General features: G+C 45.9%; 1 non-coding gene and 1 pseudogene across 1 annotated transcript; one reads left to right on the top strand and one right to left on the bottom strand.

Annotated features, from left to right (window-relative positions):
• Nucleotides 1-8,695: 8,695 nt before the first annotated feature.
• Nucleotides 8,696-8,851, top strand: LOC120274177. The gene has a single exon (XR_005540713.1). It is a non-coding gene; the product is annotated as a 5.8S ribosomal RNA (ribosomal RNA).
• Nucleotides 8,852-9,138: 287 nt separating this feature from the next.
• On the bottom strand, nt 9,139-9,742 carry LOC120273482 (annotated as a pseudogene).
• Nucleotides 9,743-19,560: the final 9,818 nt, after the last annotated feature.

The following is a 19,560-nucleotide window of genomic DNA, read 5'->3' as shown; positions in this document are numbered from 1 at the left end:
TGCCCGATGTACATGATAAGTGCTTGTGCGATATGAATGCGAAGCGTTCATTCCTTATGTTGAGCATTACTTTTCTCAGGTTTTTACATTAATATGTGTGTTGTTATGTTACTTTTATGCAGGTAAGGTTGTGAGGCCGAGTATGAAGGAAATGGGCCAATGTGGATCATAATGCACCTATTTTGGAGGAGATCTTGCTAAGGTTCAAATGCGAAGACAGGACAGGTGTGAGATGCTAGAGTGTGTGCCAACCTCCTCGCATTCGAGTGAGCAAATCTATTTTGGAGGGGCACAAAGGCAGTCACACTCGAGCATTCCGTCTTATGCATATAAGAACAAGAGCTCCACCAACATGTATATCATTGAAGAAGCAAGTGATTCATGACGTGAACGTGTGCCCGTTTGTGTTACCCCAATGAAAGTATGGAATTGGGAAGTTATTCAGGTCGAAGACTGTAGCAGAGCAATGTAGCGACATTATAGCAAGTACTGTAGCGGCATTGTTCACAGCCGGCCGAGAAATCAGAGAAACAGAGAATCCACAAGGGCGTGTGGAAATTATCCACGCCCGTGCGGAAATTCCGCACGGGCGCGTGTAGCGTCCACGCCCGTGGAGTTGCCCGATTCCAGCCCTATTTAATGCCGATTCAGCCCTGATTTTTGTATTCTTTTCTCCATCTTTTCCCCAACTTGAGAGAGGGCTTCGGCTAGGGTATTGGCTAGGGTTTTTGAGAGGTTCTACGGCTCCAACATCGCGCATTGTTTGGAAGAAGGTTATTGGGAGAGCTTTCGTCAGCATCGATTCGGCGAGGTGTATCCTAGGCCGGACAAAGGATCCCTTGCGACGAGTAGAGGACTCTCCACAAGACCATCGACACTACCATGAGGGGGTTTCTTTATGGATTCATTGCTTTTACATTCGATTTCTTTGATTGTACTTAGCCCCATGGAGAGCTAAACCCCTAGTGGGTACTTGGGTGATTGTGAACCCTAGGATGTATTCGTTTCATTGAACTTCTTTATTATGCTTTCAATAAATTGATGTTTATTGTGAGTTCCAACCTTGAATGCTTGATTGTATGAACATTTCCCCTAGAGTGACACTAGGGTTGAGAGTTCTTGTTCGTAACCTTGTGAGTGAGTGACACACCACGAGCGTTAGACAAAGCTAGGTTGGTGAGGGTTGAGAGGGTGAGTCGAGCGGTACAGGAGCGTCCCCTTTCCCCTCCAACGTGATAGATTCTACCTCCGTTCCTTGAGTTCTTTGCGGCCATAATAGAGTGAATGGTCTAAGGGATGAACCTCCGCTGGGGTCTAGTTGCGCGTGCAATGGAGTTAAGCGTTGAGGGGATCTTAGAATCTAGGGCTTAATTGTGGCTAGGACCTTCTGCCTGGACTAAAGGGTTAGGTCTATAATTAGGAAGCGATTTATCACTTGGAATCCCTAGAGCTCATTGCAACTTTATTCGAGTGCGAGGTTGAGAGGTTATTTAATCTCTCCTCCGGGACATGAATAGAGTTAGGCATAGTTGACCTTAGATTTGGGACTATGTATGTAAGGATTTCCACGACTCACCATTGCATTGATCAGGAAGCATAATAGAGAGTTTTTGCACTTGAAGTGATTATCCTAGGTGAAGCATCATCTGAGTACCCCATCTTTATCGATTGCCTTACCTCCTCCTTAGTTTTGCTCTCTTACTTGTTGCATTTAATTGTTGAGAAATGAATCATTATCACACTTATCATTGTTGATAGTCCACATAGCTAAGAATCGAATTAAGTGTCTTCACTCCCTACTCCCTGTGGATTCGACCCCGCTCACCCAGGATTATTACTTCGGCAAACCCGTGCACTTGCGGGATATACGCAAGGGGACCTTGTCAGTACACTTAGTGCACTACTCACTCTTTAAACTCTATTGGAAACTCATGTTCGATATTAAAGGGACTAGTTATAGTTGTTTCTTGTGTTAAGTTCTAAAAAAAATGATGAAAAGAAGGAACAAAATAGTTTTATTGTTTAATTGTGTTTGTTAGGTGGAAAGAGCTACCACCTATGAAGTATGAAGCTACTCTCATAAGTCAGATACTAGCTATGCCCTAATGAGAGAAAGAGCTATCTCATAGGATGAGTGAAAGCTACTACTCGGGTAGAAAGAGCTACCACCTTGAAAGTGTGAAAGCCACCTTAGCGGCCGCTTTGGAAAGGGCTACCTTAGAGGATGTGTGAAGCTACTACCATCTTTGAAATTGTTGTCACTTTTGTAGATAAATAAGTCCCTTGTACTTAGAACTTTGAGGAGTATACTTTGGGTTGTTTTGAGTGAGCTCACACACATACATGAATTCGGGTTTGTTGTCCTTTTTGATTCAAGTTTTTAGCTAGAGCATTGATTTTTCGTATTTAGTGTTGAAATTTTCCTTACATTTAGAATACTCTCTTTGTATATCTTGGTGAACCTAAGGCCAAGCACTTTCAATATTTTCTTCATTGATGCACAGAATGTTTTAATGTTTGCTTGAGGACAAGCAAAAGCTTAAGTGTGTGGGAGTTTGATAAGTGCTTGTGCGATATGAATGCGAAGCGTTCATTCCTTATGTTGATCATTACTTTTCTCAGGTTTTTACACTAATATGTGTGTTTTTATGTTACTTTTATGCAGGTAGGGTTGTGAGGCCGAGTATGAAGGAAAGAAGCCAATGTGGATCATAATGCACCGAGTCTGGAGGAAATCTTGCTAAGGTTCAAACGCAAAGGAATAGGTCGGGTGTGAGATGCTAGAGTGTGTGCCAACCTCCTCATATTTAATTGAGCACAACCATTTGGAGGGGCACAAAGGTAGTCACACTCGAGCATTCCGACTTATGCACATAAAACAAGAGCTCCACCAACTTACCTATCATTGAAGAAGCAAATGATCCACGACGTGAACGTGTGCCCGTTTGCGTTACCCCGATGAAAGTACAGATTTGGGAAGTATTTCAAGGCCGATACTGTTGAAGAGCGCTGCAGCGAAATACTGTAGCAGCACTGTTCACAGCCGGCTGAGAAAGCAGAAAACCAGAGAATCTACACGGGCGTGTGGAAATTACCCACGCCCATGTGGAAATTCCACAGGGGCGTGTGACATTATGCACGCCTGTGGAGTCGTCCAATTTCAGCCATATTTAAAGCCAATTCAACCCCGATTTTTCTATTCTTTTCTCCATTTTTTCCCCAACTTGTGAGAGGGCTTCGGCTTGGGTTTTGAGGGGTATTGGCCAAGGTTTTGAAGAGGTTCTATGGCTCGGACATTGGCATTCCTTAGGAAAAAGATTGGTAGGGGAGCTTCCATCGAAGCGTATCCTATACCGGATGAAGGAATCCTTGGACGACGAGTAGAGGACTTTCCACAAGACCATCGACACGAGCATCGAGGGAGGTTTTCTATGGATTCATTGCTTTTACATTCTATTTCTTTGATTGTATTTATCTCCATGGAGAGCTAAACCCCTAGTGTGTACTTGGGTATTTGTGAACCCTAGGATGTATTCATTTCATTAAATCTCTTTATTATGCTTTCAATTAATTGATGTTTATTGTGAGTTCCAACCTTGAATGCTTGATTGTATAAACATTTTCCCTAGAGTGACACTAGGGTTGACAGTTCTTGTTGGTAACCTTGTGAGTGAGTGACACACCACGATCGTTAGACAAAGCGAGGTTGGATAGGGTTGAGAGGGTGAGTCGAGAGGTACAGGAGTGTCCCATTTCCCCTCTGGCGTGATAGATTCTACATCCATTCCTCGAGTTATTTGTGACCATAATAGAGTGAATTGTCTAAGGGATGAACCTCCGCTGGGGCTTAGTTGCACATGCAACGGAGTGAAGCATTGAGGTGATCTTAGCATCTAGGGCTTAATCGTGGTTAGGGACCTTCCACCTTGAACAAGGAGTTAGGTCTATAATTAGGAAGAGATTTATCACTTGGAATTCCTAGAGCTCATTGCAACTCTATGCGAGTGCGAGGTGTTGAGATTGTTCGATTTCTCCTCCGGGACATGTGTAGAGTTAGGTATAGTTGACCTTAGATTTAGGACTATGTTATTAAGGATTTCCACGACTCACTATTGCATTGATTAGAAAGCATAATAGAGGGTTCTTGCACTTGAAATGATTATCCTAGACGGAGCATTATCCGGGTACCCCATCTTTATCGATTGCCTTACTCCCTTCTTTACTTTTGCTCTCTTACTTGTTGTTTTTATTGCTGAGAATTGAATCATTTTCACACTTATCAATATTGGTCTTTCGCAAAGCTAAGAATCGAATTAAGTGTTTTTATTCCCTATTTCCTGTGGATTCGATACCCGCTCACCCTGGATTATTACTTCGACAAACCCGTGCACTTGCGGGATATAAGCAAGGGGACCTTGTCACGGGGCCGTATGGAGACCATATTCACCCCGTATGAAATGCGATTCTAGGGTTTTTGAGTACTATACGACCACCATACGACCCCTGTATGCCTCGCAGTGTATACATACTAACTTTTAGTGCAGAAAAGGAACTTTTTGGCTAGACTTTTTGCTGGGCATATTTTGGGGAGACACTTGAGAGGCTTATGGCGACCTTGTGGAGGAGAAGAAGGGCAAGGAAGCTAGAAGATCATTCAAGACCAAGGTCCAAGACTCTCAAGGCAAGAAAGCAACTTCATTCAAGGGGAGATCTACCACAATTTGAAGGAAGGAGACCCGCGGCTAGAGGAAGCGTCATTGGGCACTCCTTTGGCAGGGAAAGCGTTATTCAGCATATTCTTCACCTCCTCCTCCACCATTTCATCTAGGGAGTTTCATTTATGCTTTTGTTTCATGTTTTGCTTGTTTGTATTGCTTGTTGTGGGATAATGACACACTAGACCCCGAAGGCCACTGGGTGTTGGTGAACCTTGGGGGGTTTTATCATGTATGTTGGATGACAACTTGTTAATTCCATGTTTGGGTAATTTTGAGATTTAATCTATTATTTTCATGCTAAGTGCTACACTGAGGAGAAATCCGTAGCTCTTTTATGAGTGATGCATGTAAATGTGACTTGCTCGCAAGTATTAGATCATAAATGGATTAAAAGGGGATGCTTGTATCATCACGGCGAGAAATCGGGTGTTTGGTAGCCCTTCATGTAGGTTTAATCCGAAGAAGAGTAGGTTTAATCCTAAGTGAGATTTCCTCATATACTCAATGCAATCATAGGAATGTGGATTTGGAAGAAATTCCTATCTATGGTCGTATAGGATTTGGGTTCAATCACCGAGAAAGTGGGTTGTTCTAATCTTGGAATCTCATGGTCCATTTTACCTGTGCATCTTTAGATCATCATCCATGTTGCATGATAACCCCTCAAGAGGATCCTCATCCATAGGCCTTTGCATCTCATTGATTTTCTTGCTTGCTTATTGCTTGTTCTCTCTAATTTGGTCATAATCTCGTTTTAGCTTTAATTACATTAGTAGAGTAAAATCCATCACTTGAGATCTTAGGCTAGATAATAGCTCGAGAAGGAGTAATAGGAGATCCTTAGCCCCGTGGAAAATGATCCTCGTGTTTTCACACGAGGTATTACTTGGCGATCCCGTACAATTGGGGGAAAGCAATCTAGTTTTTGGCACCGTTGCTGCAGAGTCTAGTTACCAGGCCACTGGTGAGTATAGTCAGCGACAGACAGAGCACACAGAGTTAGATCCTGAGAGCACACCTTTTCCTACCCACGGTGCTACATCTTTACCTGGCTTCAACATGAGACTGAGGGGGATTGAGGGAGAGGTTCAGGCTATGCATCAGGAGTAGCGTGAGATTCGTGGCCAGCTTCACCAGATCATTGAGGGACAGCGCCAGTTTGTGGCAGATTTTCACCATTTCCTAACCTCATACTATGGTTCATCCTTGCACATTGTTGCCACCTCTTCTGTCACCATGGCCCCACCACCACCACCAGATTGTGATGAGTAGCAGCTGTTTGACCATGGACACCTAGCATTTAACTTTGCTTGCTTTATTTTGTGTTTTTGTAGTATTTTGTTGAGTTGGCATGGGTCTTGCCCTACCGACTTATGTTGTCGAACTCTATTTTATTTTCATATTTGTGTTTTGTTGACTACTCCCTAGTTTCTCCCTTGTGCTCATATTTGTAAATTTTTGTGGAATGATGATGTGTCCTATTTGCCTCGCAGGGCATTGAGGGAATTTGGTGAGCTTTCCTAGTTCTTAATGGAGGTCGGACGAGACATGTATTGCTCACCACACCTTTTGTGGAGTCATACCTCACGACGAGTACAAGATAAACTAGGGAAGTTTTGTTTTCCACCCTCCTCTATTCTTCTCATTGCTTCATCTAGCATGCTTTTCATGATTAGTGTACATTGATGGCAATGTACAACACTAAGTGTGGGAATGGGTGTATTTCATGTATTAGGACCATTTGTTACATGCTAGTGTTACCTATGATGGCTGATAAGTGCTTGTGTGATATGAATGCGAAGCATTCTTTCCTTATGTTGAGCATTACTTTTCTCAGGTTTTTACATTAATATGTGTGTTTTTATGTTACTTTTATGCAGGTAGGGTTGTGAGGCCGAGTATGAAGGAAATAGGCCAATGTGGATCATAATGCACCTATTTTGGAGGAGATCTTGCTAAGGTTCAAACGCGAAGACATAGGTTAGGTGTGAGATGCTAGAGTGTGTGCCAACCTCCTCGCATTCGAGTGAGTACATCCATTTGGAGGGGCACAAAGGCAATCACACTCGAGCATTCCATCTTATACATATAAGAACAGGAACTCCACCAACATATATATCATTGAAGAAGCAAGTGATTCACGATGTGAATGTGTGCCCGTTTGCGTTACCCCGATGAAAATATGAAATTGGGAAGTTATTCAGGTCGAAGGCTGTAGCAGAGCAATGTAGTTACACTGTATCAAGTATTGTAGAAGCACTGTTCACAGCCGGCCGAGAAACCAGAGAAACAAAGAATCCACACGGGCGTGTGGAAATTATCCACGCCCGTGTGGAAATTCTGCACGGGCGCGTGTGTCATCCACGCCCGTGGAGTTACCCGATTCCAGCCCTATTTAAAGCCGATTCAGCCCCGATTTTGGGATTCCTTTCTCCATCTTTTCCCCAACTTGCGAGAGGGCTTCGGCTAGGGTTTTGAGGGGTATTGGCCAAGGTTTTGGAGAGGTTCTATGGCTCTGACATTGTGATTCCATTAGGAAGAAGGTTAGTAGGGGAGCTTCGATCGAGGCGTATCCTATAACAGACGAAGGAATCCTTGTACGATGAGTAGAGGAGTTTCCACAAGACCATTGACACGACCATCGAGGGGGTTTCTTTATGGATTCATTGCTTTTACATTCGATTTCTTTGATTGTACTTAGCTCCATGGAGAGCTAAACCCCTAGTGGGTACTTGGGTGATTATGAACCCTACGATATATTCGTTTTATTGAACTTCTTTATTATGCTTCCAATAAATTGATGTTTATTGTGAGTTCCAACCTTAAATGCTTGATTGTATGAACATTTCCCCTACAGTGACACTAGGGTTGAGAGTTCTTGTTGGTAACCTTGTGAGTGAGTGACAAACCACGAGCGTTAGACAAAGCTAGGTTGGAGAGGGTTGAGAGGGTGAGTCGAGAGGTACAGGAGCGCCCCCTTTCCCCTCCGATGTGATAGATTCTACCTCCATTCCTCGAGTTCTTTATGGGCATAATAGAGTGAATGGTCTAAGGGATGAACCTCCGCTGGGGCCTAGTTGCGCGTGCAATGGAGTGAAGCGTTGAGGGGATCTTAGTATATAGGGCTTAATTGTGGCTAGGGACCTTCCGCCTGGACCAAAGGGTTAGGTCTAAATCTAGGAAGTGATTTATCACTTGGAATCTCTAGAGCTCATTGCAACTCTATGCGAGAGGTGTTGAGATTGTTCGATTTCTCCTCCCGGGACATGTATAGAGTTAGGCATAGTTACCTTAGATTTGGGACTATGTATGTAAGCGATTTCCACGACTCACTATTGCATTGATTAGGAAGCATACAGAGAGTTCTTGCACTTGAAGTGATCATCCTAGGTGAAGCATTATCCGAGTACCCCACTCTTTATCGATTGCCTTACCCACTTCTTACATTTGCTCTTTCACTTGTTGTTTTTATTGTTGAGAATTGAATCAATTTCACACTTATCACTATTGATATTCCACATAGCTAAGAATCAAATTAAGTATTTTCACTCCCCTACTCCCTCGTGGATTCGACCCGCTCACCCGGGATTATTACTCGACAAGCCTGCACTTGCGGGATATAAGCAAGGGACCTGTCGCTGAACTCGCTGAAGGATCATTGTCGAGACCCGCACACATACGCGGAAGACCCGAGAACACGCGAAGCGCTGGGGTGCAGCAGTGTCGGGGAGGCGGGGAAGCGGGTGCGCGCTAGCGCCAGTCACCCCTCCCGCCACGCCGGCAGCCGCGCCGAACTCCGCGTGGTCTCTCGCCGGCGCCGCGCTACCGGGCGCGGGCGCGGGCGCGCGGGGGCAGGATACGACCCACAACCGGCGCTGGAAGCGCCAAGGATGTCCCGACCCGACGCTCAGCGGCGGGCGCCAAATGAGCACGCGCAGGCCAAGATCGGAGGAAAAGAAACGACACTAGAGTCACACGACTCTCGGAAATGGATATCTTGGCTCTCGCATCGATGAAGAACGTAGCGAAATGCGATTCTTGGTGTGAATTGCAGAATCCCGTGAACCATCGAGTCTTGGAATGCAAGTTGCGACCGAGACCACCAGGCCAAGGGCACGCCCGCCAGGTCGTCACGCTGAACGAAGTTACTCTGGGCGCGCGCGTGCGCTGGCGCGGACGCGGAGACTCGCCAGGCAGCTGGCCAAAGACCACCGCCGCCTCCCTCGTAGTGGGGCGGGCCGCGACGCAGCGTTGGACCGGCCTGGCTGAGATCCCGAGGTTATCAGCGCCCTCGCGCTGGGTGGGGACACTGCGCCGCCAACGGATGACAAGGGCCGCCCAGCTGAGGGGGATGACCCCTCCCTTCCGCGAGCGCTCGCGCCGCACGACTCCCTGTGCCGTGGGGCCTCCCCGACCGAGTTTAAGCATATCAATAAGAGGAGGAAAAGAAACTTACGAGGATTCCCATAGTAACGGCGAGCGAACCCGGAAGAGCCTGAGCTTGAGAATCGGGCGTGACGCCGCCCGACCAGTAGTCTCGCAGAGTCGCCCGCCGACGGACTGAGCCCAAGTCCCTTGGAAAGGGAGTGCCGAGAGGGTGAGAACCCCTCGTGCCCGGACCTTGCACGCACTCACGCAGGCGTCGCACGAGTCGGGTTGTTTGGGAATGCAGCCCCAATCGGGCGGTAAAGTCCTGCCCAAGCTGAATACGGGCGAGACCGGCAAATGAACAAGTACTTCAAGGGAAAGATGAAAAGGACTTTGAAAAGAGAGTCAAAGAGTGCTTGAAATTGCTGGGACGAAGCGGATGGGGGCCGGCGATGCGGCCCGGCCCGATGCGGCACTGATGAGCCGGTCCGTCACCCGCTTCGCTCGCGCCTGGAGGAGACGCCGCTGCACGGGCCGTGGACTTGAGTGCGCCAGCCCTCAGGGCTACTCCACTCGCGGCATCGGGCGCGCTCGAGGCACCGCCCGCGGGCTCCCATCCAACCGCGTCTTGAAACACGGACCAAGGAGTCCGACATGCATGTGAGCCGACGGGCGCGAAACCCGAAGACGCAAGGAAGGCGAAAGGGCGGGATCCCCTCGAGGGGTGCACCGTCGATCAAACCCCGATCTTCCGTGGAAAGGTTCGAAGTTGGAGCATGACTCGCTGGACCCGAAAAAGATGGTGAACTATGCTCCCGAGCGGGCGAGCCAAAGCAAACTCGTGGAGGCCCGCAGCGATCATCGATGTGCAAATCGCTCGATTCTGACTTGGGTATAGGCGAAAGACTAATTGAACTGCTCTAGTAGTGGTTCCTCTCGGGTTTCCTCAGATAGCCGGAGCCCGTGTGCGAAGTTCTATCGGGTAAAAGCCAATGATTAGAGGCATTAGTGGCGCAACGCCTTTCGACCTATTCTCAAACTTTAAATAGGTAGGACGTGCGGTCGCTCCGTGAGCCGTGCCACGGAATCGAGAGCTCCAAGTGGGCCATTTTTGGTAAGCGTAATCATGGCGTCGGGATGAACCGGAAGCCGTGTTATGGTGCCCGATCGAACGCTTAAGGGTGTTGGTCGATTAAGACAAATGCCAGGACGGTGGTCATGGAAGTCGAACCGCTAAGGAGTGTGTAACAACTCACCCGCCAAACAACTAGCCCCTGAAATGCATGGCGGCTGCTGACCACACCCGACCCGCCATCGGGCGAGAGCCATGTCCCGATGAGTAGGAGGCAGCTGCGGCCGCCAAGCACGGGCACGAGGCTCGGTGGAGCGGCCGCCGGTGCGGATCTTGGTGGTAGTAGCAAATATTCAAATGAGAACTTTGAAGGTCGAAGAGGGGAAAGGTTCCATGTGAACGGCACTTGCACATATGTTAGCCGATCCTAAGGGACGGTGGAGGCCCGTCAGAGCGGTCATGCTGCGATCTCGAAAGGGAATCGGGTTAAAAATTAACGAGCCGGGACATGGCGTTGGACGGAAACGTTAGGGAGTCCGGAGACGCCGTGGGGCCCCGGGAGAGTTATCTCTCTCGCTAACCGCCTGCCCCGAAACGGCTCAGCCGGAGGTAGGGTCCAACGGCCAGAAGAGCACAAAAAACTTGATGAGGTCCGCAAGTGCACGGGTCGTCAACTAATACCCATGCGGCGTGACACGTGGGTCGATGTCCTCTAGGTCCCAATAGCTGCTATTACTCCCCCTAGATGGCATCGCTCTAGTCTACCAAAATATAGGATTAAAAACAAGATAAGGAAAAATAACAAAAAGAAAAAGAAACTATAAACACATGGACTAAGGGTCACCACACAAGCATACCGAGGTAGCAAGTAACAATGAAAGTCGCGAGGTCTCGAGCTAGGATCCACTCGAGACTACTAAAGCTAGATGGATGCTAGAATTACAAAAGGCAACGGTGGTTGGACCAAGAGATATCCAAAAGATAGATCACCCCGATGGTCACGCGCGGTAATCCCTAATCCAATAAGAGTATTGGCTCGGAGTCTCTTCCGACCAAATCTTCCTACGATTGCATTACAATAAGGGAGATCTCAAATTAGGGCCGAAACTCAACCTAGGTACAACCCTAATAGTTGGAGGGGTATGAAATACCCAATGGTCATGGTGTATTCATACATATATCCCTTCCAAGCTTGGTGAGTCTAACACTAGGGCAATGGTCATGCAACCTAGTATTGTCTAAGTATGGATATACAGAGTTCTCATGCATACCCAAGCATCCAAAAACACCAAACAAGGATCACAAACCACACAAATACCATAAATGTAAATCAAAGCATCTATACAAGCAAGTTCATCCCAAGGTTCACCGGATGCCCGGTGACCTTGGGAGTCTAGTTCGTCATCAACAAAGGAGCAAGTGTAGAAGATACGAGATACAAAGAAAAGCTCATAACAAACTACCCTAAGATGAAGACTAGAAGGTGGTGATGAGAACTCGTCGGATCCATGCCGGAGAGCTCCTAGATCGTTTTCCTTGAGTGTAACCTTCTTCTCCCTTCGATTTGCCCCTCGGATCTGCCTTCTCCCGGCCTTGAAGCTCTGAGAGGATGATGGTGGAGAGTGGTGGCCAAAAGTCCCTTTAATTGATGCCCTAACAAGCCTTATATATGCCCGGATCCCGATCGGTAAGCGGGTCAAGATACTCGGGCCGTATGTCGACCCCTGGAATTTCATGGTCTTTGAGAAGCCCGCGATGAGCTACAGTGACTGCTACAGTGACTCTGCTACATTGATCCGGCCCGGAAAACGCCGCTTTGTTGCTGAATTCATCCCTAATCGCGTCGCCGAGGCCCCAAGGCTTCAAATGGGCCTGAAATGTAAAAATACCACAATTTAAACCAAAAGGGCATCGATTCAACAAATAAATATAAAGAATAATATAGAACAAATACATGCAAAATACATACTTTTAGACGTTTATCAAGCACATACGTTGCGCGGTGTCCGGTGCGCCCCTGGCGGCCCATGAAAATCGGAGGACCGAGTGCCTGCCAGCGGTCGTACTCATAACCGCATCGGTCTCCAAGGTGAGCACTATGGCCGATGGAACAATGTAGGTAAGGGAAGTCGACAAAACAGATCCGTAACCCGAGAAAAGGATTGGCTCGAGGGTGAGCACGGGGTCCGCGCCCTGAACTCGCTTGTCGGCCGGACTACTCGAGCTGCGTCCATGCGCGAGCCAGCGCCCGGCACGGGGGACGGACGGGCCCAAGCGGGAAATGCGGACAAGGGAATCCACTGTTTAATTAAAACAAAGCATTGCGATGGTCCCCGGATGCTCACGCAATGTGATTTTACGCCAGAGTGCTCGAATGTCAAAGTGAAGAAATTCAACCAAGCTCGGAGTAAAGCAGGCGAGATAACTCATGACTCTCTTAAAGGTAGCCAAATGCCTCGTCATCTAATTAGTGACGCGCATGAATGGATTAACGAGATTCCCACCGTCCCTCGCTCTACTATCCGGTGAAACCACGGTACCAAAGGGAGCGGGCTTGGCGGAATCGTGAGGAAAGAAGACCTGTTGAGCTTGACTCTAGTCCGACTTTGTGAAATGACTTGAGAGGTGTAGGATAAGTGGGGAGCCCTCGGGCGGAGTGAAATACCACTACTTTCAGCGTTATTTTACTTATTCCGTCGGACGAGGCGGGGCTCCGCCCTCCTTTTGGCTCCAGGCCGCCCCCCGCCGGCCGATCTGGGCGGAAGATATTGTCAGGTGGGGAGTTTGGCTGGTGATCGCTTCCCCGCAAGTGTACGGGATCGCCAAGTAATACCTCGTGCAAAGACACGAGGATCGTATTCCACGGGGCTAAGGGATCTCCTATTACTCCTTCTCGAGCTATTATCTAGCCTAAGATCTTAAGTGATGGATTTACTCTACTAAATACAAATAAAAACTAAACACAAGATTTGCTAGCAAATTAGAGAACAAGCAATAAGCAAGCAAGAGAATCAATGAAGTGCAAAGGCCTATGGATGTGGATCCCCTTGAGGGGTTATCATGCAACATGGATGATGATTTAAAAGATGCAAGGAGTAAATTGGACCATGAGATTCCAAGATTAGAACAACCCCAATTTCTCGTGATTGAACCCTAATCCCATACGAACATAGATAGGAATTTCTTCCAAATCTACATTCCTACGATTGCATTAAGTACAAGGAAATCTCGCTTAGGAATAAACCTACTCTTCTTCGGATTAAACCTACATGGAGGGCTACCAAACACCCAATTTCTGCGTGATGATACAAGTATCCCCCTTCTAATCCATTCATGACCTAATACATGCAAGCAAGTCACATCTACATGCATCATTCATAAAAGAGCTACTGATTTCTCCTTGGTGTAACACTTAGCATGAAAACAATGGATTAGATCTCAAAAATACCCAAGCATAGAGTTAACAAGCAATCATCCAAAAATACATGATAAAACCCCAAGGTTCACCCAACACCGGTGGCCTTGGGGGTCTGATATGTCATCATCTCATAACAAAAGCATACAATCAAGCAAAACATAGAAACAAAGACATGAGTATGACACTCCTAGATGAAATGGTGAAGGATGGGGCGAGAATATGCCGAATGACGCTTCCCGCTCAAAGGAATGCCGAATGGCGCTTCCTCTAGCAGCAGTTCTCCTTCCTTCAAGTCGTGATCGATCTCCCACTTTGAATGATGTTGCCTTCTTGCCTTGAGAGCCTTGGACCTTGGGCTTGAATGATCTTCTAGCTTTCTTGCCCTTCTTCTCCTCCCCAAGGTCGCCCAAAATCTCCCAAAATGATCCTCCCCAAAAGTTGGCCAGACAAAAGTTCTTTAATAAGCCCTAAAAGTGAGTATATATACCCCAAGGCATCATGGGACGTATAGGGGGTCGTATGGGAGTCGTATATGCACACGAAACCCTAGATTCGCGTTCAGGGCAGGGGTGCATACGGCCTCCATCGACCCCGTATCTTTAAAGTAATATAAAATACGGACAGAACACCAACTCAATCCATTTGCTACGATGCATCGGCCCCATCCCTGGGTAGTATGGGGTAGTATAATTCATCGTTTTCTTCTCTTATTGCCAAAATGATATCTTCTTGTTCTCCATGGCTTCCATATGCCCTACAAAAGCAAATAATAGAGCGATTAAGCGCATGAAGCGGGCATCAAACCTCACAAAAATACATGCAAAGTGCATACGATACATATATGAAAACACCTACATTTAGACACTTATCAAATTTGGGGTGCATGCTACATCGTTAAAAGATAACGCTGTGTCCTAAGATGAGCTCAGCGAGCAATCTCGTGTGGAACAAAAGGGTAAAAAGCTCGTTTGATTCTGATTTCGAGTATGAATACGAACCGTGAAAGCGTGGCCTATCGATCCTTTAGCCTTTTGGGATTTGAATCTAGAGGTGTCTTAGCAATTGAACATTGGGCTGCGTCATGCCCACCACCGCAAGTACTACAATTCATCACTAATTCTGACCTCGAACTACTGCCCATAAGAAGATCAAGCTTTCGAGTCAACACATCAACCTTCGCGGCCAAGGCATCATTGCTACTGATAAGTGCTTGAGTGAACATGTTTTTATGCATGTTTTACATACATTGAGCATCATATTTTATACGGTTTATGTCTCATTTCGTGTATTGGGTGTTCTTTTATGCATATAGGTTGTGAAGGCATTGGGAATTCAAAAGGGAGCGAAGATAGGCTATCATGGCATAATATTGGGAGTTCTTGTACAAATCAAGTTGGAAGACACAAGAGGAGTTCGTGTATGAGGAGATGTGTGCCAACTTCCATAGTTTTGCAAGCTAATTTATTAATGAAAGGGCACAAAGGCAGCCATATCTCCACATTCCTCCTCTTTGTAAAGATTTCAAGACCTTTCAAGACGCATTGATGAAGGAAAAGCCGTATAGCCTACCATATGATGGTGTGCCCGATCGTGTGGCCTTAAGAGGAGCATGTTTATCATCGCGCGTGGAAAATCCACATGGGTGCATGGGGGCACGTGACAGACGTGATGTGAGGCTATAAATACACCTTTTGGCCGATTCTAAAGGGACTTTTTGTAGAGCTTTGAGCATAGACATTGAGAGAGAGGCGGCTAGGGTTTGAGGAGAAGGTCTTCGCCGATTGAGAGGGAGTTCTTCACCAACTTTGATAGGTTCCTTCGACGTCATAGCATTTTCGGGGGCCATTGGCGACCTAGCTTTGGAGAGGAACCCTTCAAGACGTAGAACTACCAATCAAGGCCAATCCGCACGAATTCGAGGGGGTTTTCTCTATGGGTTTTATTGCTTTTCATTGTATCCATTATTGTTTTGTAACTAGGCCCATGGAGGGCTAAACCCTAGTGGGTATTTGGGCATGTGAACCCTAAGATTTATATTTTGGATTGATTCTCTTAATGCTTCTAGTTAATCCGAGTTGTCTTGAGTTTTAATCTTGTGATTTAATTGCTTGCTAGTGTTGTTAATCCTTGTGGTTGATTTACATTGCATGATTTAATACTTTGATGTGAGAGGTCTCCATTAGAGTTAGATTTCCAAGATTAAAGAGGGTTGAGAGGGTGAGCCTTGAGATGGAGGAGTGTCCCCTTTCCCCTTCGATTGAGTGTTTCCTATCTCCGTATTCCATATTCTCTTTGCAACCATATTTGGTGTGAGGCATGAGATTCCTCGATTTCTCCGCCGGGACCTTGTAGGGGGTTAGGATCCTTCGTCGGGAATTAGGGTTGGATCTACATTTAGGAATCGGTTTCACTCTTAGGTTTCCTTATAGCATATTGCGGTCATATTGGGTGTGAAGTGTTGAGATTGGGTGATTTCTCCACCGGGACCTTGTAGGGGACTAGTGCCTTTTGTTTGGAGACAAGGATTGGTTATCGTTGGACTACCTCGACTCATTAGACTCGATTCTAGAGCATTTAGTGAATCTTGAGCTTCAAGGAAAATCTTAGGGGGATCATTGCCCGAATACCTCATCCTTAGTGATTGAGACTCTTCTACTTTATTTCTTGCATACTTGTTTGCTTTGCTTGCAATTAGTTCACTTCATCATATTCATTGATTCCGACTAGATAATTGAGAAGTGGTTATTACTAATACTTCCGTTCCCTGTGGATTCGACTACCCGACTCACCGGGTAATTATTACTTAGACACCCGCGCACTTGCGATTTATACGCATATTCAGACGTGTCAGCTACTAACTTCATAAAGCCCAGCAGTCTTTTGTGTAGATCCTCTTGAGGACCAATGTGATTCATTGCTTGCCATAGACTCAAGTAATTGCTCGGCCTCATCGGGATACTTGTTGCTAAGGGAACCACCCGCTGCGGCATCAATGAGTTGGCGAGTAGCATAATTCAGCCCATTCTAAATGATTTGTACTCGCATCAATGAGGCAAAACCATGGTGGGGGCACCTTCTAAGGAGATCCTTGAATCTCTCATAGGCTTTAAACAATGTTTCGGACTCCCCTTGCTTAAAGGCTGAAATTTCTTGCCTCAACATCACCGCTTTGCTTGGCGGAAAGTATCTCCCAAGGAACTTCTCAACCATATCCTTTCATGTTTTAATAGACCCCAGAGACAATGATGTAAGCCAACGATAAGCTCCGTCTCTCAAACTGAATGGAAATAGTCTCAAACGGATCGCATCGTCGGACACCCCATTAATCTTGAATGTAGAGCAAATTTGGAGGAACCGGGAAAAGTGGTCATGTGCATCTTCATTTGCTAGACCATTGAATTGAACCAAGTTCTGGACCATGTCGATTGTACTTGCTTTAATTTCAAAGTTGTTGGATGCCAAGGTCGGTGCATGCACACTAAACTCATCTCTCGTGAATTGGGGTCTTTCATATTCGGATAGAGTGCGTCGCTCTTTGGCCATGATTGAAGACTCTCTATCCTCTATTTAAATGTTCTGCGTACCCGATCCTTCACCAACCTCTCTCAATATTCGATGCAAAGTTCTTTCAATTTCACTATCCGGTGTAATCAATGTCAATGGATTTGAGCATGTCACACACAGTACCTTGCAAAACCGAGAAAGATGATAGAAAGTTAAGATTAAAGGAAAAGAAAAATAACAATAAAAAAAATTGAGTAAAGAATGAAATGGCTAGAGTAATAATCTAAAAGTTTCCTAGAATTCCTTAAGTTCCCCGACAACGGCGCCAAAAACTTGATTGCTTCCCCACAAGTGTACGGGATCGCTAGATAATACCCCGTGTGAAGACACGAGGATCGTATTCCATGGGGCTAAGGATCTCCTATTACTCCTTCTTGAGCTATTATCTAGCCTAAGATCTCAAGCGATGGATTTTACTCTACTAAATGTAATTAAAGCTAAAACGATATTTGCCAACAAATTAGAGAGAAGCAATGAGCAAGCAAGAGAATCAATGAAATGCAAAGGCCTATGGATGTGCATCCCCTTGAGGGGTTATCATGCAACATGGATGATGATCTAAAAATGCAAGGGTAAAATGGACCATGAGATTCCAAGATTAGAACAACCCCAATTTCTCGGCGATTGAACCATGATCCCATACGAACACAGATAGGAATTTCTCCCAAATCCATATCCCTATGATTGCATTAAGTACGAGGAAATCTCACTTAGGAGTAAACCTACTCTTCTTCGGATTAAAAATCCATGGAGGGCTACCAAACACCCGATTTCTCGGTGTGATGATACAAGTATCCCCTTCTTATCCATTCATGATCTAATACATGCGAGCAAGTCACATCTACATGCATCACTCATAAAAGAGCTACGGATTTCTCCTTAGTGTAACACTTAGCATGAAAATAATGGATTAAATCTCAAAATTACCCAAACATGGAATTAACAAGTTGATGAGTGCGATCCGCAAGTGCACGGAGTCGTCAAGTAATACCACTCGTGCGAGCACGAGAGGGTCGTATTCCCTGGGCCCAAGGATCTACCCTTACTTCCTCTTCGCTTATTGTCTAGCCGACAGATTCGAAAGGTTTCTCTAATCTATTAATTTAAATAAGATAACTACAAGTGGAGACTAAAATACGGAGAGGTGTATAAAATCAGGGGAAAGGAATGGTCACGGATGCGGATTCCCTAGGGGCTACTAAAGTGCAGAGGATGCTAAGAATGTCATGCAATTGAAGGTTTGGACCTAGAGATTTCCTAGAGTAGGTCAACCCGATGGTCACGGCCATTGACCCCTAATCCGGTATAAGTATTGACACGCAATTTCTTCCGATCAAATCCTCATACGATTGCATTAACAAGTGGGGAAATCCCTAATTAGAGCGGAACACAACTTGGTCTAGCCCTAATAGTGGAGGGTGCAGAATACTCGATGGTCACGGCGTATTCGTACATGAATCCCTTCCAAACTTGGTGTGTCTAGTACAAGGGCGATGGTCACGCTACTAAGTACAACCTAGCAGTTGGTTTACAGAGTTCTTATGTAAGCAACACATCAAATGCACCAAGAATGAATCTCAAAACACAACAATTGCAATAAACAAACTTAAATCATCCAAATACACAAGTTCACCCCAAGGTTCACCGGCATCCGGTGACCTTGGGGTCTACTCGTCCATACAAACAAATCCAAGCAACAAATCCATGCAAACAACTACAAATGGCATAATAAAAACTCCCTCAAACAATGGAAGAAGGAAGACAAGCCAAGCTAGGTGGAAAGGCTTCCATGGACGCCGCAATGGGGGCGGCTTCCCTCGTCGTCTACAAACTCCCAAAGAAGAGATCGATGAAGATCTAGCCAAATCCGAGCTTCTCCCTTAGATTTCCCTTCTCCAAAACATGTAATCTTGCCTCTCAAAGACTGATGAAAATCGGCTTGAAGAACTCTCCCCAAAAAACTCCTCCTCTTGCCCTAGAAGAAATCAGTTTCTTATATACCCCGTCAGTCCATGCGGGCTCCATGTGGGCGCATGGAGCCCGTGAAGCTCACAGCCAAATGCCCAAAAACCTGCCGGTGCTACAGTGCTCAGCTACAGTGTTTTTGAGCATTGTTTGACTTATTTAAGACCTGCAACACCGAAATAACCAATTTAGACATAAAACGGGCATCAATTCGTTAACATGTTCACAAATAATACACGATTAATACATATGAAATACATACATTTACGCGTTTATCACAAGTTATCATCCAACATACATGATAAAACCCCCCAAGGTTCACCAACACCCGGTGGTCTTGGGGGTCCAGTGTGTGATCATCCAACAACAAGCAATACAAACAAGCAAAACACGAAACAAAAGCATAAATGACACTTCCTAGATGAAATGCTGGAGGAGGTGAAGAATATGCCGAA

The sequence above is a fragment of the Dioscorea cayenensis genome, chromosome 12 (assembly GCF_009730915.1).
Source record: "Dioscorea cayenensis subsp. rotundata cultivar TDr96_F1 chromosome 12, TDr96_F1_v2_PseudoChromosome.rev07_lg8_w22 25.fasta, whole genome shotgun sequence".
NCBI lineage: Eukaryota > Viridiplantae > Streptophyta > Magnoliopsida > Dioscoreales > Dioscoreaceae > Dioscorea > Dioscorea cayenensis.
This window is presented reverse-complemented; position numbering and strand designations above follow the sequence as displayed.